This window comes from Phasianus colchicus, chromosome 8 (assembly GCF_987193195.1).
Source record: "Phasianus colchicus chromosome 8, bPhaCol1.hap1.1, whole genome shotgun sequence".
NCBI lineage: Eukaryota > Metazoa > Chordata > Aves > Galliformes > Phasianidae > Phasianus > Phasianus colchicus.
Window position 1 is genome coordinate 7276401 of NC_143443.1, and position 18571 is coordinate 7294971.

Consider the following 18571-nt stretch of genomic DNA (forward strand, 5'->3'; position numbering starts at 1 on the left):
CTGGCCACAATTGCCTGCCCCTGCTTGAAAGTGAAATATGTATTTGTGGATTAAAATGATAATAGTGATTGCCATCTTTCTTCCTCTCCAAAAACCCCACCAAAACCATAGAAGCAAGAAAACCCAGAAGTGTCATACTCTCTTAACACAAACTCCTTCCTAAGTCACCCCCCTGTACAAAACAACTTGACTAAGACCACCCAGCTCCACACCATCAAAGGCTGACTTACATCCACATAAGTTGTAAACCAAAAGGGAAAATACCTTTTCTGCTTCAACCTAGGAATAAGAAGCTTCCTTAGAGCAGACAGTTGAGATGAGTGCTCAAACAGAAAACTGAAAGACCAGCCCCTGAATTGCTGTTATATACCCCCCACCCTGCCAGGTGTGCTCCCTCATCAGGTTTGATTGGTGCACCTGACTGATGCAAGGCGCAGATCCCAGGGTCTGGCTCACAGGTTGCTTTCTCTGCTCCCTGCCTTCCCATCCCTCACAGCTGCTGTAATGCTGCAGAATGGTGCAATGGGAAGGTTAATGAGCACCCATAGCAGGTGATGGACATTACTATGCTTCGTGATCCTTTGGAGTCTAACTGCCATTCTCCTCTTACCAGGCATGGGAGGTCTCTTGAAAATGGAATGGAGGATTATAAAAATACATCACTTGTAGTCCTGAGATTTTACTGTGATAAAAATCATACCCACACTGTGGTTTGTGATTTCTAGAGCAATGCAATCACTTTTCTCTGGAAAGTACAAAACCCTGAGATGAGTGGGTCTCTTAGAAATGCATGCCTTTTTTGGTATACTTTTTCTTCCTTTTCCCATCATTAATAATTATTTAAATGTGATTCTGTTCAGAGCCTTACGCATCTGTAAGGTTGCAGAGTATCTCCTCAAGACATCACTATAAAAGAAGCAAGAAAGATAAATGAAGAAAGCTCATGCTATTTACCTTCTCCACCTACAGGGCTGTGTGTGTATGAATTCATTTATATTTACTTGTTTTTATTTAACCACATCTCCTACATTGTAGACATCACTGAAAGAAAAAAAAAAAAAGAATGTTTTTTGTTGCCGTTTTGGGTTTTCTGTTGGTTTGTTTGAACATGATTCTGACTTTTTTTAACTGAGGGATGTGACTGACATTTTTGAGCAGATAATTTCCATAAAACATTTAGATACATTTCAAAACTAAGTGAACTGCTGATGAGAGAGCCATCTCCTGTGTTATGTGATGGCAGAATCTTAAAATCCTCATTCAACCCCGAAACTCCCTGAAATTTAGGGAAAATTTATCAGAGTCAAGACAGCAGGATTCAGGCCCAGAGATTTCAGTGCGCAGCCCTGGGGCCAAATCTGTACTTGATTTAAATCAGGCTGGCAGAACTGAAGTCAATAAAATGCCATTGATTTATATGAGCTCTTATTTATTGCTATAGCACCCATGCTTATTTCTACGCCCTCACTGTAATCATTTTCCACCATTCATTAACTGCACATATATAAAAGCTGTCACAAGGCTGTGGCTGACTGACTGCTCTTTGGAAAACTCCAAATGTCAGATTTCCCTTATTTGCATAACAAGATCTTGATCTTACTAATGCTGGTGAAAATAAGGATTTCTACAACTCAGCCCCATGCTGTTCCACCGGGATAAATGAGATAAAAACGGGGACTGGAACATTGCAAAGATGTCAGCCAGTGTGAGCACTGTCATTTGCATTGCTTTGAGGTGTGACATATAAGGACTTTTAGGGCTGGTCCATTCTGGGTACTGTTATTCTGGTAATTGGAGTTCTATTCAATAATGCGAAACCTCCTAGTGCAGTTTCTAGGCAAATTCTCTGTCATTTCCTACTCAGTTGCTTTAACTTTTTTTCCTTTTGTAGCTGCTCCACAGAGATACTCAAAACTCTAATTTGTGCCAAAATGTTCCATTGCTATTATTTATTCAAAGTAGTGAATAATGACACTGTCAGGGGTAGAATGGGGACATAGATACTTGCCTGGTCTAGCAGTTGGCGACCCTGCCCATTGAAAGGGGATTGAAACTAGATGATCGTTATGGTCCTTTTCAACCCAGGCCATTCTATGATTCTATGATACCTGGACTGTGCCTATACGAATGGCCAACAGGGCAGCTGTGAGATGCCCTTTGATTCAAGTCACAGTGATTTGGGAGAATGGAAGCCTGAAGTTGGAGAAAACCTTCCCCTTGTTTTCCAGCTAGTCGTAGTTAAATGGAAACAACAGTCCTCTAAGAGCATTTTAGTCTGTGTGTTTTGACTCCGATGCCTTAAGTCAGCCTAAGGTCGGTGTAGTCTTGCAGTCTGTCCAGCAGCCATTACCTGCCAGAATTTTGGATCTGATTAAAATTCCCCTGAGGTTAACTTGATTTCATTGAATTTACCATTCATTTCAATTCAGTTTGAATCAAAGCATTCATTACTGCCTTGAGATCCTACTGGGCCAAGTTACTGTGTACAAATACTTAAAAAGTTAGGAAACTTAAAAAGAGTCATCTGAACTTTACAGAGTTGGGCTGCTCTTTGCTCTTATTCAGATACACAACCAATATTAAAAAAAAACACAGCTTCTCTGATGTGCTTGCCTTATTGCTGTCTTCAGGCAAAGAATACAGTGTACTAAGATGGGTTGATTGAAATTTGTTGCTTTCTTTGAATACCTCCATATCTGTAATGCATTAAGGTAAGAATATGCATTTGATGATATTTTCTCTATCATAAACATTAAATTGACTTTTTTTTCCGTTGCATCTTTATTGTAAATGTCAAAATTTTACAGTTACTAAGGTCAACTTTAATGTAGAACGTGAAGTTCTGTAGTATAGTAATGTTTGCCTGAAACTGAAAGAAAGACATGCAATCTAAAAAGAAAGATCCAGTCCTTAAAGTTGCTGTTTCAGTGACTGTGTTTGTTGTGAGACTGCCCTTTTCAGTGTTTTCCTCCAAGTAAATAATCTAGCTAAACACAGTAAGATTAAAATGCGGAAGCTTAAATGAGGCAACTCCTCCAGCTCTCTAAGTAGATTTTATTTTTGCAATGATGGTGAATCCATATTTACCTACCTACACACTTATTTTCTATGATATTTCACGTGCATAATCTCACTGAACCAAATAGAGCATGTTGATGCTCATCACTTAAGAGACTGCCAGATGAATTTCTCTGCCTAAATCCTGCAGTAATCTAGCAATTATTTATCAAGGTTTTCTAGCTCTCCTGCCACATGGTTACTTGCAGGGAAGAAAAGGAAAGTTGAATTTGATAGTCAGTATTTGATTCCTTCATAGAAGAGCCCTTCATTGAAACAAATAAGCATACAAAGCCAATGGTCATGACGGCACAGTTATGTGCCTCATACTGCATGATGCTGACATCTTCGTGGAGTCAGTCACCGTGATGAGACTTGGTTCACTGAAGGGGACAGTTTAGTTAAAACTCATTTCGTTACAGTTTGTATGGCATTTTTAATCCTCTCAAATGACTTTTGTGTCATCACCTTGTCTAATCACCTTAGCTGTGTTACATCCCTCTTGGAATACATAAACCTCCTTGGAATACATAAACCAAGTCATTGGGTATGGCTGGGAAATGAACCTACAATGCTCAGCCTTGACACACTTGACAAAAATGCTTGTTGTTCCAAACAGCCTCTGTAATCCCGAGTACTCAGAAAGTCTCAAAAAGGCATGGGGACAATAGCAAGCACTTGAACAGAGGGAACTGGAAGAAACTATGCTGCAGCAGAAGGAAGTCAGTTGACACAAGAGAAGATGTATCAAGAGAAGGAACCAATACATCGGCATTTGTCTGGGACAAGGAATGTCAGCTGTGAAAGAAGGACATGCTCCTAAAAACCCACAACTGGTGGTCTGCCAACACAGATCAAATTCACTGAAAATGGGGTGGGAGAGAAGCTGCTGGCAGTCACTTCTCTGCAGAAATCCAGCTGAGGAAGTGTGGGCAGGAAAGTGGCCAGACCTACACAGGAGGCACTTTGGCTGTGATTGCTTGGGAGAGGCTGAGACATATATCTAAATATGAAAAGCCCTTCACAGGAAAGATGAAATTTAATTTTTTGCTTCTCTTTCCCATTTATTTTTTTCCTTCTTTTCTCACGGGGGTGATTCTCTTCATCATTACTGGCTGGACTGAAAGCAGTGACATATCTAGAGCCTTCCAATTTTATACCTAAGGGTCATGCTATCTCAGAAGGCACTTTATTATCCTGATATGTCACTTCATTTTGTCATTCGTTTAGCTCTAATTGTGAAATGCATCTTATTTACTTCTTAAAATTCTCTCTTGTTAAATTTTCTTGTGCGTGTTTGAGGTGACCTAAATGCTTCCCGTTTGTCATTGCTTTGTTCCCATTCTGCAACAGAAAAAGAACTAGAGAACATCACATCCTTCCTAAGATGTTCTTCTTTTTTTTTTTTTTTTTTTTTTTCAGTGATGTATTCTGAGTATGTTCTTTCCTTTCTTTCCTTTGTCATATGTAGTGCTTTCTTGCAGCAACTTTTAGCAATTGTGATTGATTTCTTGGCTTTCTTTTTAACCACAGGCTAGAACTTCTTTAGCTTTCCAGCTGACAGAGTCCTTCAGTTTTTGTATCTTGACATTTTCTCTAGGAATTTGCTAAATGAATCTCAGAAATCCACAATCTGAACATTCTTCCAAATCTATCTTTGTTCAATAAAACACTGGGATGGTAAATAAAACTTACTTCAGATTTCTTCATAAATATTAAGTAAATTTAAATACTTCTGCCTTTTGTTAGAGACAAATAGTTACCATAACCACAGCAAGTAAGTGCTTGGCTTCACCTGAAATGATACCAGTAGTATCTCATATCTTCATTTAGATCATCAGGTTTAGGGGTTTTTTTTCATAAATAAAACCATGGGAACACATAGGCATTGGTCACTAAGCTGTATGGTATCACCAAGTGCATGTTAGAATTGTAGGCAACTCCTTGTAGGCACAGTGCTGTTATTGTGATATTGTGGATCCAAGGCAGCTACCTAGGCATGCACAACTAGGGAATGCTTACATGTCTTTGGCAACTAGCAGGTGGGGCTGGTAGATATGGCAATCGTCTAGAGAGGCTTAGATGAAAGCTGCTAATACAGTAAAGCCCACTGCCTCTGATTTTAATCAGAAATTAAAATAATGCAGGGTTATAGTCTTCTGTATAACTATGCCAATTTACTGTGAAAGTCCAAAACCAGAGGAAAGCAAAAATAGAAAGCATTATCAAAAACAGTTTTGTGCCAGGTTTGTGCTTTGTTTCAGTGACAAATACAGAGGATGAATATAGTGAAGAGTTCTTCATTCTCATATTTCAGGCTGGACAAAGCAGCTAATGGATCCCATTTTTCCATCAGGAAATCAGACAACGTTCTCACTCGCACAGAGCAGTAGAGTCCAAGTTGACTCACACTCAAGGAAATAATCATGTTTCCCTTCTTTTTTTAAAGCATTTTTAAAACAGAAAGATTTATCTCATGATTAAACCCCAGTCCTTTTTCTGAATCACTTTCCTGAATCAGTTTGTTTGCATTTTGTGATATTTCACACAAAACAGGATATTGATTTATTTCAATGCAGAGCTGGAAAAGGCCAAGTGAGGGTGATGGGGACAAAGAGAATAAATTAATTGTTTAAGACAACACAGCTAAGCACAATGCCCAGGTGATCTTTCAGAAATGGGATTATACAACTCCAGAATTCTATGAAGTATTTGGAGAACAACCACAGAGGAAGTGCCAGCTCCTGCCAGCACTGAGAACTAAGGGAGCAAAACCCCTTCTGTGGAAGGTGTCAGCTCTAGAAGAAACAATTAAATGTGGTATTGGTTGAATGAAGAAACGCAAAGGTACTTTGTCTGGTGCTCTGTTTGATTAAAACCTATAGAGGTGAATAACCAGATGAGAACTCTTATGAATGAGATTAAGACTTTAAAAGACAGAGTGAAGGACTTAACTGCACTTGGCAGTCTTATCAGATGCATGTACAAATGGATCAATGTGTTTTCTTGTCTCTCTCCAATACCATATAAACCTCAACCGGAGCTGAAAGACCTGGAAATCAGTTTGTAGCTGCCCTGACATCTCTGGGACTTTTGTTCTTCATTTGGTTTTTAGTGTTGTTCATTGTAGCGTATTTAGAAATCTAAAATTCAGTCCTTTAGGAAGTTTGGGTTTGATTTGAAAGCAAAAAAGCTCATTTAAAACAAACATTTGCACATGTACTTCTCAGCAATCAGTTTAAATCTAAATACACTAAATCCAACGCCCACAAACCAAGCTGAAATTTACACTGTATGGAAATACAAAGAATTTTCTCCCTTAAGACACTATGATTTAAGTAAGTAAGAAAAAGAGTAGAATAAAAAAGAATGACTTCTGACACAGTATAGGGAGAAGTAAACCTGGAATATTAGGCAGACTGTGACTGAAGTGGAAACCTCTGGAAAAGCAAGGAATCCTACAGTGCTAGCTTAGTTGATTCAACTGAAGAACACGTTTCCTATTCAACCCTGAGCAGTTTTTTTGTGTTTTGTTTTTTTTTTTTTCAATTGTCTTGGAACGTCCCTGAAGTTGGGGGAGATTGGATGAAGGAAAAAACAAGGAAAAAATTAGAGATAAAATTAAGAAATGTACAAGTAGCATTTTTTCTTGGTCCATTCTTTTTCTTAATCAGCTGAAGTACGAGCCACAGCCAAACCTCAGATGAGATTCAGTTGGAATTTTTCGTATGTTCCAAGTAGAGGTTGGAGCTGTTTTACTGAAATGATTTCATAGACTATGATAGATTTGACAGCTAATGACCTAGCAAGACAGGTGAGGTGAAGAGCTGACATCCATCCTGTCCTGACCCTGGTCAGAAATGCTACACAGAATGCCCATGTGTCTCATGAATCTTCGGTTCTCATCCCACCTGCTTCCATCAACCTGTTACACTGCTGGGCTGCAACAAACATGAACTTATGTAGAAAAAAATGCTACTGGGAAAGAACAGTTGTGTCTGAATTCCCACGGACCACTACACAACTCATGGAGAGCGTATGTAGTTTTCTGAAAGTATGTGGAAAGGTAATAATCCTTTCTTAGACTTGTTTGTCTACAGCATTTTTCCTTTCTGAGTTACTACTTCTTTTTATACAAATTCTGACAGTGAATAAGACATTAAAAAATAGACTGTGGAACAAAGAATCAGTCACCCAAGTGGTGACCCAAGGTGTGACCCAAGTCACACCATCGATCCCATGTATAATGCAAGTATAAAAGAAGCACTTAATCTGGACAGTTTGCCAACACTTAAGACATTTTCAGTCATAAAATTAATGCTATCCTTAAATGATAAAGAGCTGACTAAAATCACTCATTAGACGTTTGAAGTTTGGTACAAAAAAAAAAAAAAAAGTTGGCTAATCATTCATAAGGTGTTCTGGCCTTGACATCTATGTGGGGCGAACTCACTGGCAGACTGAGGAAAAGAAAGTTCATGAAAGATACCTCCTGCATAACATGTTGGGAAGTAAAACACATGTCAGCTGAAGCCTATAGTTACGTTTTCTAACTAATTAAAAGTAGCAGTTATCAGCCTCCCCTGCCTTATAAGTTTACATCGATTTTTTAAAGAATGTTTTGGCTTTAAACATTCATGACGAAGGAGAACCAAAATTCTGAAAAGTTCTTAAGGATACTTTCCACAATTTCTCTCTTCCTTATTTTCCTGAAGCAGCAGTAGGATGGGGCTTTCTCTCTCCTTTCTGCTGCCCAGCTCTTCTGGTCTTGGAGCAGAGGCAGATGGAAGGCCCCTGCAGGAGAAGGTCAGGGCACCTTTCTCTACCCCGTGTAGCTCCTTCTTTTCCTCAAAGAGAAAAAGATAACTGTCTTTCCAGAGGAGGCGAAAGAGAGGAAAAAGAAAACTAATTCTGCTAGGGAAAAGCTGCAAAAATATAAGCCCTAAATATGAACTCTTAGGAAGAATACAGAATCCAAATTTGGAGAGACCACTGGATAAATCTAGATTTAAAACAAGCAGGGAAAATGAAGGGGCTCCAGGTGACTCTGTCAACAGAGTTATTAATAAATGATGGGCTCCTCAGATATGGTATACAGAAACAAGAAGCTGCCTGCTGCTCATCTGCATGCTGCTGAGAGCAAAGCATATTTGCACAGACCAATTTTGCTATTTTGGAAGGGAAAAGTCCTTGATTTTTTCTGAAAATGAAATGCCGTGTTTCCAGACTGACTGCTGACAGCACTCTGTTCCTAGCAGCAAGAAAAAGGGGGTTTAAATATTGACAGTATTTTTTATGTTCTGCTTGAGGACTAAGAGGACACACTCCTCTCTTTCCTTTGTCCTTTCATACCTTGACGTTTGCTTTTCTTCACAATGCTACTTTTCATTTAGAAAGCAGAAAAAGTGAGTATTTCTTCAGCTGAAGCAAGTTCATATCCAACACCTCCCCTGATTTGGTTCATATTTGCAAATTGCCCTTTTTGGTTTTAGCTCTTCGCTTTCAGTAATCCTCCATTTTGTTTAACTGCAGTACACAGGAGAGAGGTAGGATTACAAGAAGAGAAAGAGCAGCATGATGCAACCTGAGGAAGGTGTGGCAATTGGGATTCTTTACAGCAAATCAATCCAAAAAGGGATTATTTTTAAGTCATCTTTTATAAAACTCTATTTTAATGGCATTAGTCTGATGTCCGATACATATTTGATTTCACCAACTGTTGTGAGACCCGACCCTTGCTTGCCTATGATATCTCTGTGTATTAAAGGATTCTGCAGCTATGATATTTGTTTTATTTCAGAGTAAATTCCATAAGAAAGTATTTTAAAGCTATGTGAAAGATATAATCAGAGCATACTGACATAACAGCTTCATAAATATCCTCTTTCTTTTTCCTTTTTTTTTTCTCATTATCGCAGCCTGTACTTAAGATATCTAAGGAAGTACACTTTTCCTTAGGTATAAGACACATATACCATCTGATAAAATGTGTCATTCTTTTAAACCTACAGTAACCTCGCTGACATAATGGCTCATTTTATTTTAATTGAGTGAGATTTCTTGGATGAAACCCTGACTGCAGTGAAGCCTGTAACTAAACTACAACCCCTTAAATTCCTTGCTTTCTGAATACTGCTTTAATAATCTCTCCACTAATGTTACTCATTCATTTCCTTCTCAGCTCCCCTCACTGCATGCAGCTGTAAGATGCTGCTCCCAGCCCCAGCAGATAATTCTCCATGAGCGCAGTTTGTTGAAGTGCACAAGTACACATTCCACTTTTTTTAACCAAGACTGAGCTCAAGAGGTGAAACAAGTGCCCTATGCCACAATAACAGCCTTGATTTACTTCACAAATGAGCCCCAGGAGTCCTGGAGGCAGAAAGAAAACATGAGATAGGCTGAGGTGAGGGTTCAGCGTAATTAGTTCTGCTTAATGTACTTTCAAACTTGAAAGTGGGGTTCAGCTCTTCCAGTTCACTTTAAAAAGGTAGAGGGGCCCCTTTTAAGCTGCCAGAAAAGATTTGGCTGAGGTACTGAGGGGCCCCCAGTGCAGATTTACCCGTATCATTAGAAAAGCCATTTCCTTTCACGTGAGCCTAATGAAAGTACACTTAATTTGTAATTTTGTATAATTATAGATCTTGATGAGACGGACGAATGTGAATTCAGTATCAGCTAGTGAGTTCATCATTCCTTGTATCATCTATTTCTCAATTATCTCTAATGGCTGTCTTCAAGAGATTTATATCTTGTCATTTTACTGCTAAATCCACGTAAAATATCCTAGAATAATTGGACCAGTGATTTGTCCTAAGGAGACCAATTTCAGTGTCCTGCACCAAGTTTCTGAAGGTCAGTCTTCTAAAATTCTTCTGAACTGTTATCAGCTATCTCAAAATGTAGCTAACATTTCCTCCTAGTCCACGGCTTTTCCATTGTGTGCTTTCCATTTCCACAAGAACACCCACTGGTGTCCTCACATCTCAAATTTTCTTCCTTTCCCTTTCTTGAGACTTTGCTCAGGCTCATGCTGAACTTTAATCATACGGCCAGTTATTTCTACAAACATTTCTGGTTTTACACGTTACTACAATTTCCTGAACACCATTTGGGGATTTCTGGTTCTCTTTCTTGTTTTTTTCCCTTTCCTCCAATGGTCCTTACAGATAGTTCCAGCTAACAAAATGACAAAGTGACCTCAGCCCTGCGCTCTGGGCTCTAAATCGCAGGGGCGTTCTGCATCTCTCATCTCTCCTCTTAGTAATATTTGCTTCAGTCATGTTTCTTTGGTTTCTTTAAACTGTTTGACTTACTCCCAGGAGCAATGCTTGCAAGAGATCTATAAAGCCTAAAAGAAAACCAAATGTGAGGCAGTAGAGTAGATCTTCAGAATTCGTTGGTGGCTCTTGAATACTTGGAGCGACATACATCTGAACAAATGTGTTACAGAAAGACCAATTCTTCCTCTTCTATGAATCTCTCATTAGGAAAGAAGCCATGTGATGCAAATGACATAAAACTAACAAGCAAACAACAACCAACCACATCTCTAATCTCCATTTTACTCTTTTTTTTGGTCACCTCAAGTTATTCAAGTTCACATATTATGGTGGTTTTTCTGAGCTCATTCATCTTGCTGACTTTAATCTTGAAAGCATTCAGGACTACTCGAGAACATTTTTTTCCCTTTTTTTTTTTTCAGACCAAGGTGATGGAGGCAGCAGCCTCAGTAGAAACAAATCCTTTTCCATCAGAAGGAGGAGTGTTGATAATGCAGCTCTGTTTATCATCATACAAAACAAGAAATATTGCAGCTGCTAAGTCTGCCACTTCAAAATGTTCAGAACCGTTTATGCATTGCTATATTTCTTTAACCAGGAAAATATTTCACTGCTCTGATAATACTTTTTTTTTTTTTTGTTATACTAGTTAATTTTACAGTGTGTGATGTAACTGAGTACCCTTAAACATATGTAAACAGTCAGGCACTCCAGGTACCTATCGGCATCGTATCTGATTATGGAAATGCTTGTAGGGTATGACTTTTTTTCCCCTCGCATTTAATAAATATATTTTTATGAAATACATGAATAAGCAATGTTTAGAGATAGGCAGATTGGAGCTAGTTGGGAAGACATTAAATGAATAAAAGGCAGATTCCATCTTGTAGTGCAAGAAAAGATACAGGTGACTTTCCATCACTCATTGATCAATGCTTATTGTATTGCAAAGGCTGATTTTGTTCAGGATCATGAGCAATAAGCAGATTGCTCCAAACTGCAAAAGGTCGGTCAAAGACAAAAAGAACAGAGCCTTTTCCAGAACAGGCCGCGAGCAGGATTGGCCTCACCCTGTCAGAGAAACTATGATTGATGTAAGCATAACCTTAGACCAAAAGCCACAGCATCTCTCTACATTCCCAGCAGCTGCTAGGAAATAAAGTTTCCTCTTCCTCTTAACAATGGAATAGAAATGATAGTTTTCAAGCTCAGAGGATAATAAGATTCCCCAAGGGCTCTCATAACTTAGCTTTATGTGCTTTGTGTTTGGATGATATTTAAAGGGAGGTCTTCTGTGAAGAAATTGTGAACCCCTGAGTGCCTGACTGCCACACACTGACCTGGGTGAAATCTTGCTCTGGCAAATGAACGTGAACTGGCCATAGAATAAAGGCCTGCCATCATGCCCTCATGTTTCACTGCAGCTTGAGTCAGCAGATTTCTAGCCTCAGCCATCCTCATTAAAAAGAGCTGATAATACCACAAACACAGAACTGAGGCATAATTCAGTGAGATACAATCAGCAGGGGAACAAGTATAGGTTAAAAAGAAAGATGTGTGGTTACGTAAGGGAAGAATTACTGGAAAAAAGTTTGCAGGGAAAGTATGGATTCTGATCAGGTTTCGATAGCAAGGCAAAATATGGATTTCAGTGTAGTTGTAGGAGGAAAAAAATGTATTTACTGCAGTATTTCCTATCTTAACGGTAATTCCTGAATATTCCTGGCTGAAAATTGACCCTGGAAACCATTTCCACAGAGCAAAACTTGGGTTCGGGTCTCTGGCTACTGTAATTCCCCAGTTCTACTTTGGATAATCCAGCACTTCCTCCAGCACAGAATCTGCTCCCTCCCTCTGCTACAGTACCAATGACTAGGTAGAAGCAGAGATGGAAAAATTTCCCACCATATTGTGGAAGGATATAGTACAATTCTTGGGAATTGCACAGGCACTAACAGCAGAACACAGAGCTACATCTGGGAGCTGGCTCCTACATGATGTCTCACTCCTGCAGTAAAAGTGCTACGTATTTGAAGACACACAGACTGAGAAGTGATTTTTCTCAAAATGAGAGAAGTGCTTACTAGTCAGTGTGCAAGATCAACAGAACAAAGAGATTTCATGAATCACAATTTCCTCTGTTTTCATTTTTTCCTTTTTCCATTTATTGAATGAAAATATCAGCACGCAGATCGTTTACCTATGTAATGTCTCGTTTCACGGGTTTTTAGAGAGAAGGCAATACAGGCAAAATGTAATAATCACATCTTGCCTGTCATATCATAACCATATTGTAACCCGGAAGATTTAGAAAGGGGAGCAAAAAGCCGAAATGTTTAGAAGATTGCAATGCATGAATGTGTACGTACAAAATAAATCCTTGGCTGAGAATTGGTTTTTCACTTTTCTCTGCTAATGTGGGGCAGACAAGGAGACTTCTACAAAAAGCAACAGCAATAAACCCCTTCCGCCCCAACTGCCAACAGTTTCTGCAGTGATTTGCATAGCAGAAATTTCATCTGAATTTGCTGACTCACCACAGAGATCATCACACGGATTTCAGTAATTTTACACAGGTTTGTTGTAGCCTTGTATGCAGTGTACTTGCTGGTACTGGCATGTAGCAGTGGCTTAACAGCAAGATGTCGGTTTTTGCTTGTTTCCACCCTTGCTGCAACAGCTGGAGTGACTAAGTCCTGTACTCCTCCTCCCTTCCTTTGGAAGCACTCTGCTGCAGTTATGTGCAACACAGGGAACACTTGGGATCCCAGTGTCACCTCTGCTTTGCTGTGGCACTGCTCTAGGTCCACATCCATGGGCTGCTTAGCCCAGCCCTCTGCTGCCTGGGGCTCCTGGCCAGAAGTGCAGTCAGTTGTGTGGGAAGCACAGCAGATAGCCCTGCAGGGAGGAACTGTCAGCCCACTTGGCCACGTGTAATGGCCAGCCCTCACTGTTCTGATAGGACAAGGGGGAATGTCTTTAAACTAAAAGAAGGGAAATTTAGGTTAGATGTTAGGAAGAAATTCTTTATTCAGAGGGTGGTGAGATGCTGGCACAGGCTGCCCAGAGAGGGTGTGGGTGCCCCCATCCCTGGAGGTGATCACAGCCAGGCTGGGTGGCACCCTGATCTGATGAGGGGCAGCGCTGCCCATGGCAGCGGGGATGGAGCTGGATGAGCTGTAAGTTCCATTCAACCTAAGCCATTCAGGGATTCTATGACTCCATCAGCAAGGGCACTGTGCCCTCTGAGATCCCTACACCTCAAATTTGATGCCTCACTCCGGTAGAGATTAGGAAGATCGCCTGCGGTGCCTTTAACTGCAATTCTTCACTCAGGGGTTTAGGGAGAAAGAAAAAACCACCAACTGTTGTGTGCATCAGCAGACTCAGGTAATAAATCCCATTATGGCATTGTACCCATACTTTATCTCTTCTTTGCCTACTCCCTATTTTCTTTTTTTTTTTCCTTTTTAATCTCTTTCACTTAACAGAAAGTGAAAATATGGTATACAGAAAGTTCAGATGCTAAAGTCATGTCTGACATGAAATGTGACATCATCACCATCCAGAAATCAACTTAAACCTGTCTTTCCCTTGAAACAGTGAGCCCTAGAGAAAGCCTGTAAGTGTTCATATTGCTTTTAAGTTTTTAATCCTTTAGCACTGATCTGACAGCCTGTTCTGCCAGGGCCAAACTGGCAGAGCTTCTCCAGATACAGGGCAGCTGCTGCTGAGCCTCTGCCCCTTCGATCAAAAAAGAAGACTGATGAGTTTGGGATGCCTTACTTTCCAGAGAACATCTTTACTACCATCCAGCTCTTCTCACACTTCCAAAACACTAACTCAAATTTTTCCTCTACATTTTCCCTATTTGAAATGATCTGGATTGATTTTTGCTGTTCGCTTAAGTTAACGTTGTTCTGCTTTCATCTCTTCTCTTCCAAGTTGCTATGGACATAAACTGCAATGAACCCAAAGACAGGTAATAGAAAATTCCTGACTATGGCACTGAGAGGATCTACTTCCTTTTTTCTTAAAGAGCTACTTAACTGGGTGCTTGAGATCCCTGAATGCACAGCTACTTGCTCCAAGCTCACTTCACAACAAGCCCCTACACAACGGGCAGCTGCCCTTACCTGTGTCACGATGCTCAACAGATGTATTGGAGAAGAGCACATGAAGAGACAGCACCTGAGCTCTTCTCAATTGAGCCTAATGCAGACTGCACTACTAGAATATTTAGCCTCCGTGTGCCCTTCCAGAAGCACAGCACCCCCAGGACAAGGTCTGTAGTGATGATAACAACGATTTAAGACTAGCACCTCTCATTCCAGGAGCTATCATTTAAAACCACTTTTATTAAACATACTGCTGTCACAGTGGTTAGCTCATCTGTTATTTAAATTAATAAGAATACAAATTTATTCCTCAGCTTCAGCATGGTCTGTAATTAAACATTCTGAAAAGCTTGGTAAATATTAACCCTCACACAGCTGTTACCGTCCTCACTGTGAGTAGTATGAATGTCAAAGATTAACTAATTTATTCTGAAGTTTCCCATTGATATATCTGGCATTTCCTAGCTTACACACCCTTCTCTTAAGCATTATATTCTAATTATTTCCAAGAAGCGCCTAAAAACAAAAGGTAGAAAATAAAAATCAAGACTATTTGTGTCTAGCTGAACAAAAGGAAAACCCAAGTGAGATCGACTACAAACAAACCAGAGCTTGGCAAGCAAATCGGGTTGGCTCTTCTGTACAACAACAGTATTTTAATTTTCAATGTCTTTATCAGACAGAGGAATGAGAAACAACGCAGCATGCATAAGCATGCCACTGAGTCTGTCAGCAAGGTTAAGCACTGCATTAGCATGGTATTGTGGCCTCCTGCTATTGTCTACCCAAGAAAACTGGCTAGCCCAGTATACATTAGGATACAGCTTTTGCCTTTTACCTCTCACTTTAAAAGCCATCTTTTAGAGGCTGTTGGTAAAGAATGGGAAATAATATAGCACATGGCCTGTGGCAGGGGGGTTAGAGCTTGATGATCCTTGAGGTCCCTTCCAATCCAAGCCATTCTATGATTTCTGTATTTAACTCTGTCTCTTCCAGAAGAAAACTGAAAGAAAAAAAATTTGAAGTGGCTTTGCTACCACAGTTTTGCCAAGTGAAAAAAAAAAAAAACAAAAAACTTTCAAATATTTGCAGAATATTTTCATATAAACAATACTTGCAAAAGACCAGAGTGAGAAGATTGAAAGAGAACAGGGCACAACAGGATTGCTATAACTATGAAACTGTTTTTCAGTAAAATAAAACTATGCTTGAACTTCATTTTGGAATGCTGTGGTACTATGAGAAATGGGGGTCTCAATCCTCTTTCACCTGCAGGGAAGGGGAACAAATTCTTCAAAATGCTCTTATTAAAATGGTGATTTTGACTTTTTGCCTATGACAGGGCAATCTGTCAGAGGAAGTAATATGGCAGTGAAGATTTGAATGTTAACACCTTTTCTCCTTCTTCTTCTTTCACTTCATGTTTTCCCCCCTTCCCTTGGCTAGCATATGATTGGATGACTGTGACTTGAACAGGTTCAGAACTAAAAGGCTTACCCTTTTCTGCCTCGTTATTGACCTGGGTGATGGTAAATGTTGCAGCTAAATGTTGCAGCAGTCTCAGGAAGTTGTTATCAGGAGGACCAATGATGTGGCTATGTGACTGTCTTCCAGAAAATTGACTGAAGTTGATGCTCTTAGATGGGATAAGAAATCCAATCTGAAATCATTTTCAAATTAAACTCATTCCACTTGGTGTAATTTCCTGATGCCTATTTCTTCTCAGTGGCTCCCAATCTGTATTACGGGTATAGTACTGCAGAAGTGGTGTCTGCTGGATTTAGAATAAAATGAGTTAAGAAACATTTCCCACACTGTGTATTCACCAGGTTATTTAAAGTGAGGGAATTGATTTTTTCCCATTCAAGTGTTGAGCTAAAAGCAGACCTAGCAAGAGATCTGAAGTTTAAAAAACAAACAAGCAAACAAAAACCACCTGATGGCTCTGGGCAGAAAACAATTCATTGCTATTAATGATGTTCGGCTTGAAGATTGCTGTGCAGGCACTTCAGCACATGAATGGTACAAAGCAAAACACTGAAGTAGGAGCGTCATGGGATCTTACAGTCTTGGCTTAACCAATAACTTGCTGTGTGACCTTGGATAAATCACTTGTCTCACTGAATCTCAGGAAATCAGCTGGAAAACCAGTATAAAGGCTAACCTCTCTGACAGGCTGCTCTGAACTAACTGAAATGTGCTCCTGTGATCTCTCTTATCGACATGTATTTCTTCAGAGAGAAGATTGTTTAATGTATATATACCAAAAATTACCAAACACAATAGGTAAAAATGTACATGTATTCATTTACTGCATAAAAGGTTGGCATTCCTATTCATTTACTGTTAGCACTTGTGTGCAGGAAAAGACAGTAAAAGATTGGTAGTACAGCAGTAACTTTTTCAACTACTTTTCTTAAATTTTACCAAAAAAATCTCATCTGAGCGGTAAGGAGCAAGTTCAAAATCATTTTTAATTTTATTCCAAGGTGCTAATCCATGCCAATTACTATAGTATGCATGCAAATCAAAACAGATCTCAGATGGACACAACTGGGGAATATGAATCCTCTGGCACTCTGAGCCTTGCCACCCCCTTACCCATTCCAACATAATCCCAACACAACACACACACGTCACCAACCTCTCAGTGATTCATCACCCTTATTATAAATTAAATAGTATTTTTCGTGAGAGTCAGGAAGATGGAAGAAGAGCAACAGGTGCTATGACTGCCTAGTTGCTAAAAATTGTTTCAGAAATCATGAAAGAACAAAAGAAGGTGATTAGTGATAAGAATTAAATATCCACAGTTTCCACTATGTTTCCAGTGAATCCTTGAACATTAGTGCCCTACTTTGTTATGCTCTGCTTCTTGGAGCAAGCGTATTGGCAGTTGCTAAGGTAACAATCATTTGGGGGAAAGAACAGAGTAAAGCAGACATATACAACCTACAGAAAATTGACAAGGAATCGTAATGTCTTCCTTAGGCTTACGGTAACTCCCTGTTTGTTCACGAGCACACATAAATATGTTTGAATTTCCCAGGACTTTAGATAAGCTTCTGTTTTGAAGGTGTACAACAGCATTGTTTGTATTTGCTTAAACAAGAAAAATGAAGATCGATAATGGAAATGTGCTTCTGGTCAAAAACATCACCAATAAGTGACAAAGCAGTTTTCCAGGCATGCACCTGGCAGCTGCAGGAGCACCTTCACCTGCCCATGTCCAGGCTCGGGATGCACCAACAGCCATGGCAGCTGCCTCTCCCTCCCCATGCTCTTTTCATCATACCTATAATGTAACACTGTCCACTGTTCTGCCCAACCTGGTTTTCATGTTGTCCTCTATCTGCAATCTCATGAGTTCCCCTAGCAGAGAGGGAGCCCCGAAGGACTTGGGTGTGAGTGTGTCCATGACATCTGAGATAAGGTACATGGATTCTTACTGTGCCCACACTGCCTTCCAAACTTTGGTCTACATTCTGGTTTATCTAAAGATAGTCTGATGCAGCTTTACCTAACATTATGCCACGCAGGGATGCTCCTTTTACCTTAAGTTAAAATGGATTAACAATGAGTTAATTGGCCTGAGATGAACAATTATTAAACAAAAACAAACAAAAAAGAACCATGTTTGAAGCAGATCCCAGGTAGATTTTTAACTATTTCATCACAAGATGTTCATAGCATACCAAACAAAAAAACAACAAAGTACTCCAAAATGGATCAAAATTATCAGTCCAGCCCTTAAAAGTACCCATGGCAAAGTACCTTTGCCCCATTCCCTCCAATGGGAGTCACTTAAGCATTTGGGCTTGCATCAACAGCCCAGAAAAAGACAGGAATAAAACCCATGGTGACTGCTCCAGGAAGAGCCAGCACCTAGAGAAGCTTCCCAACCCCAAGGTGCTCACTGAGACAGTTCAGCATGGTGCCTCCCAGCCACAGCGTGCAATGGGTGCTCTCAACTTGGCAGTACTTTTCTCACCAGTGGAACATCACTTGCTTTGTTGTATGTGTTTCATTTTTAAGAAAAACAGATGGAAAATGTGAGACTTCAGGCTAAACACTTCCCAGCTGTAAGAGTGTACTTGCCTAAAATAATGGTTA

General features: G+C 39.8%; 1 protein-coding gene across 2 annotated transcripts in view; it reads right to left on the reverse strand.

The window, feature by feature from the left end:
- Positions 1 to 18571, reverse strand: part of LOC149917001 (uncharacterized) — a 515322-nt gene that overhangs the window by 57481 nt on the left and 439270 nt on the right. The window lies entirely within an intron of this gene.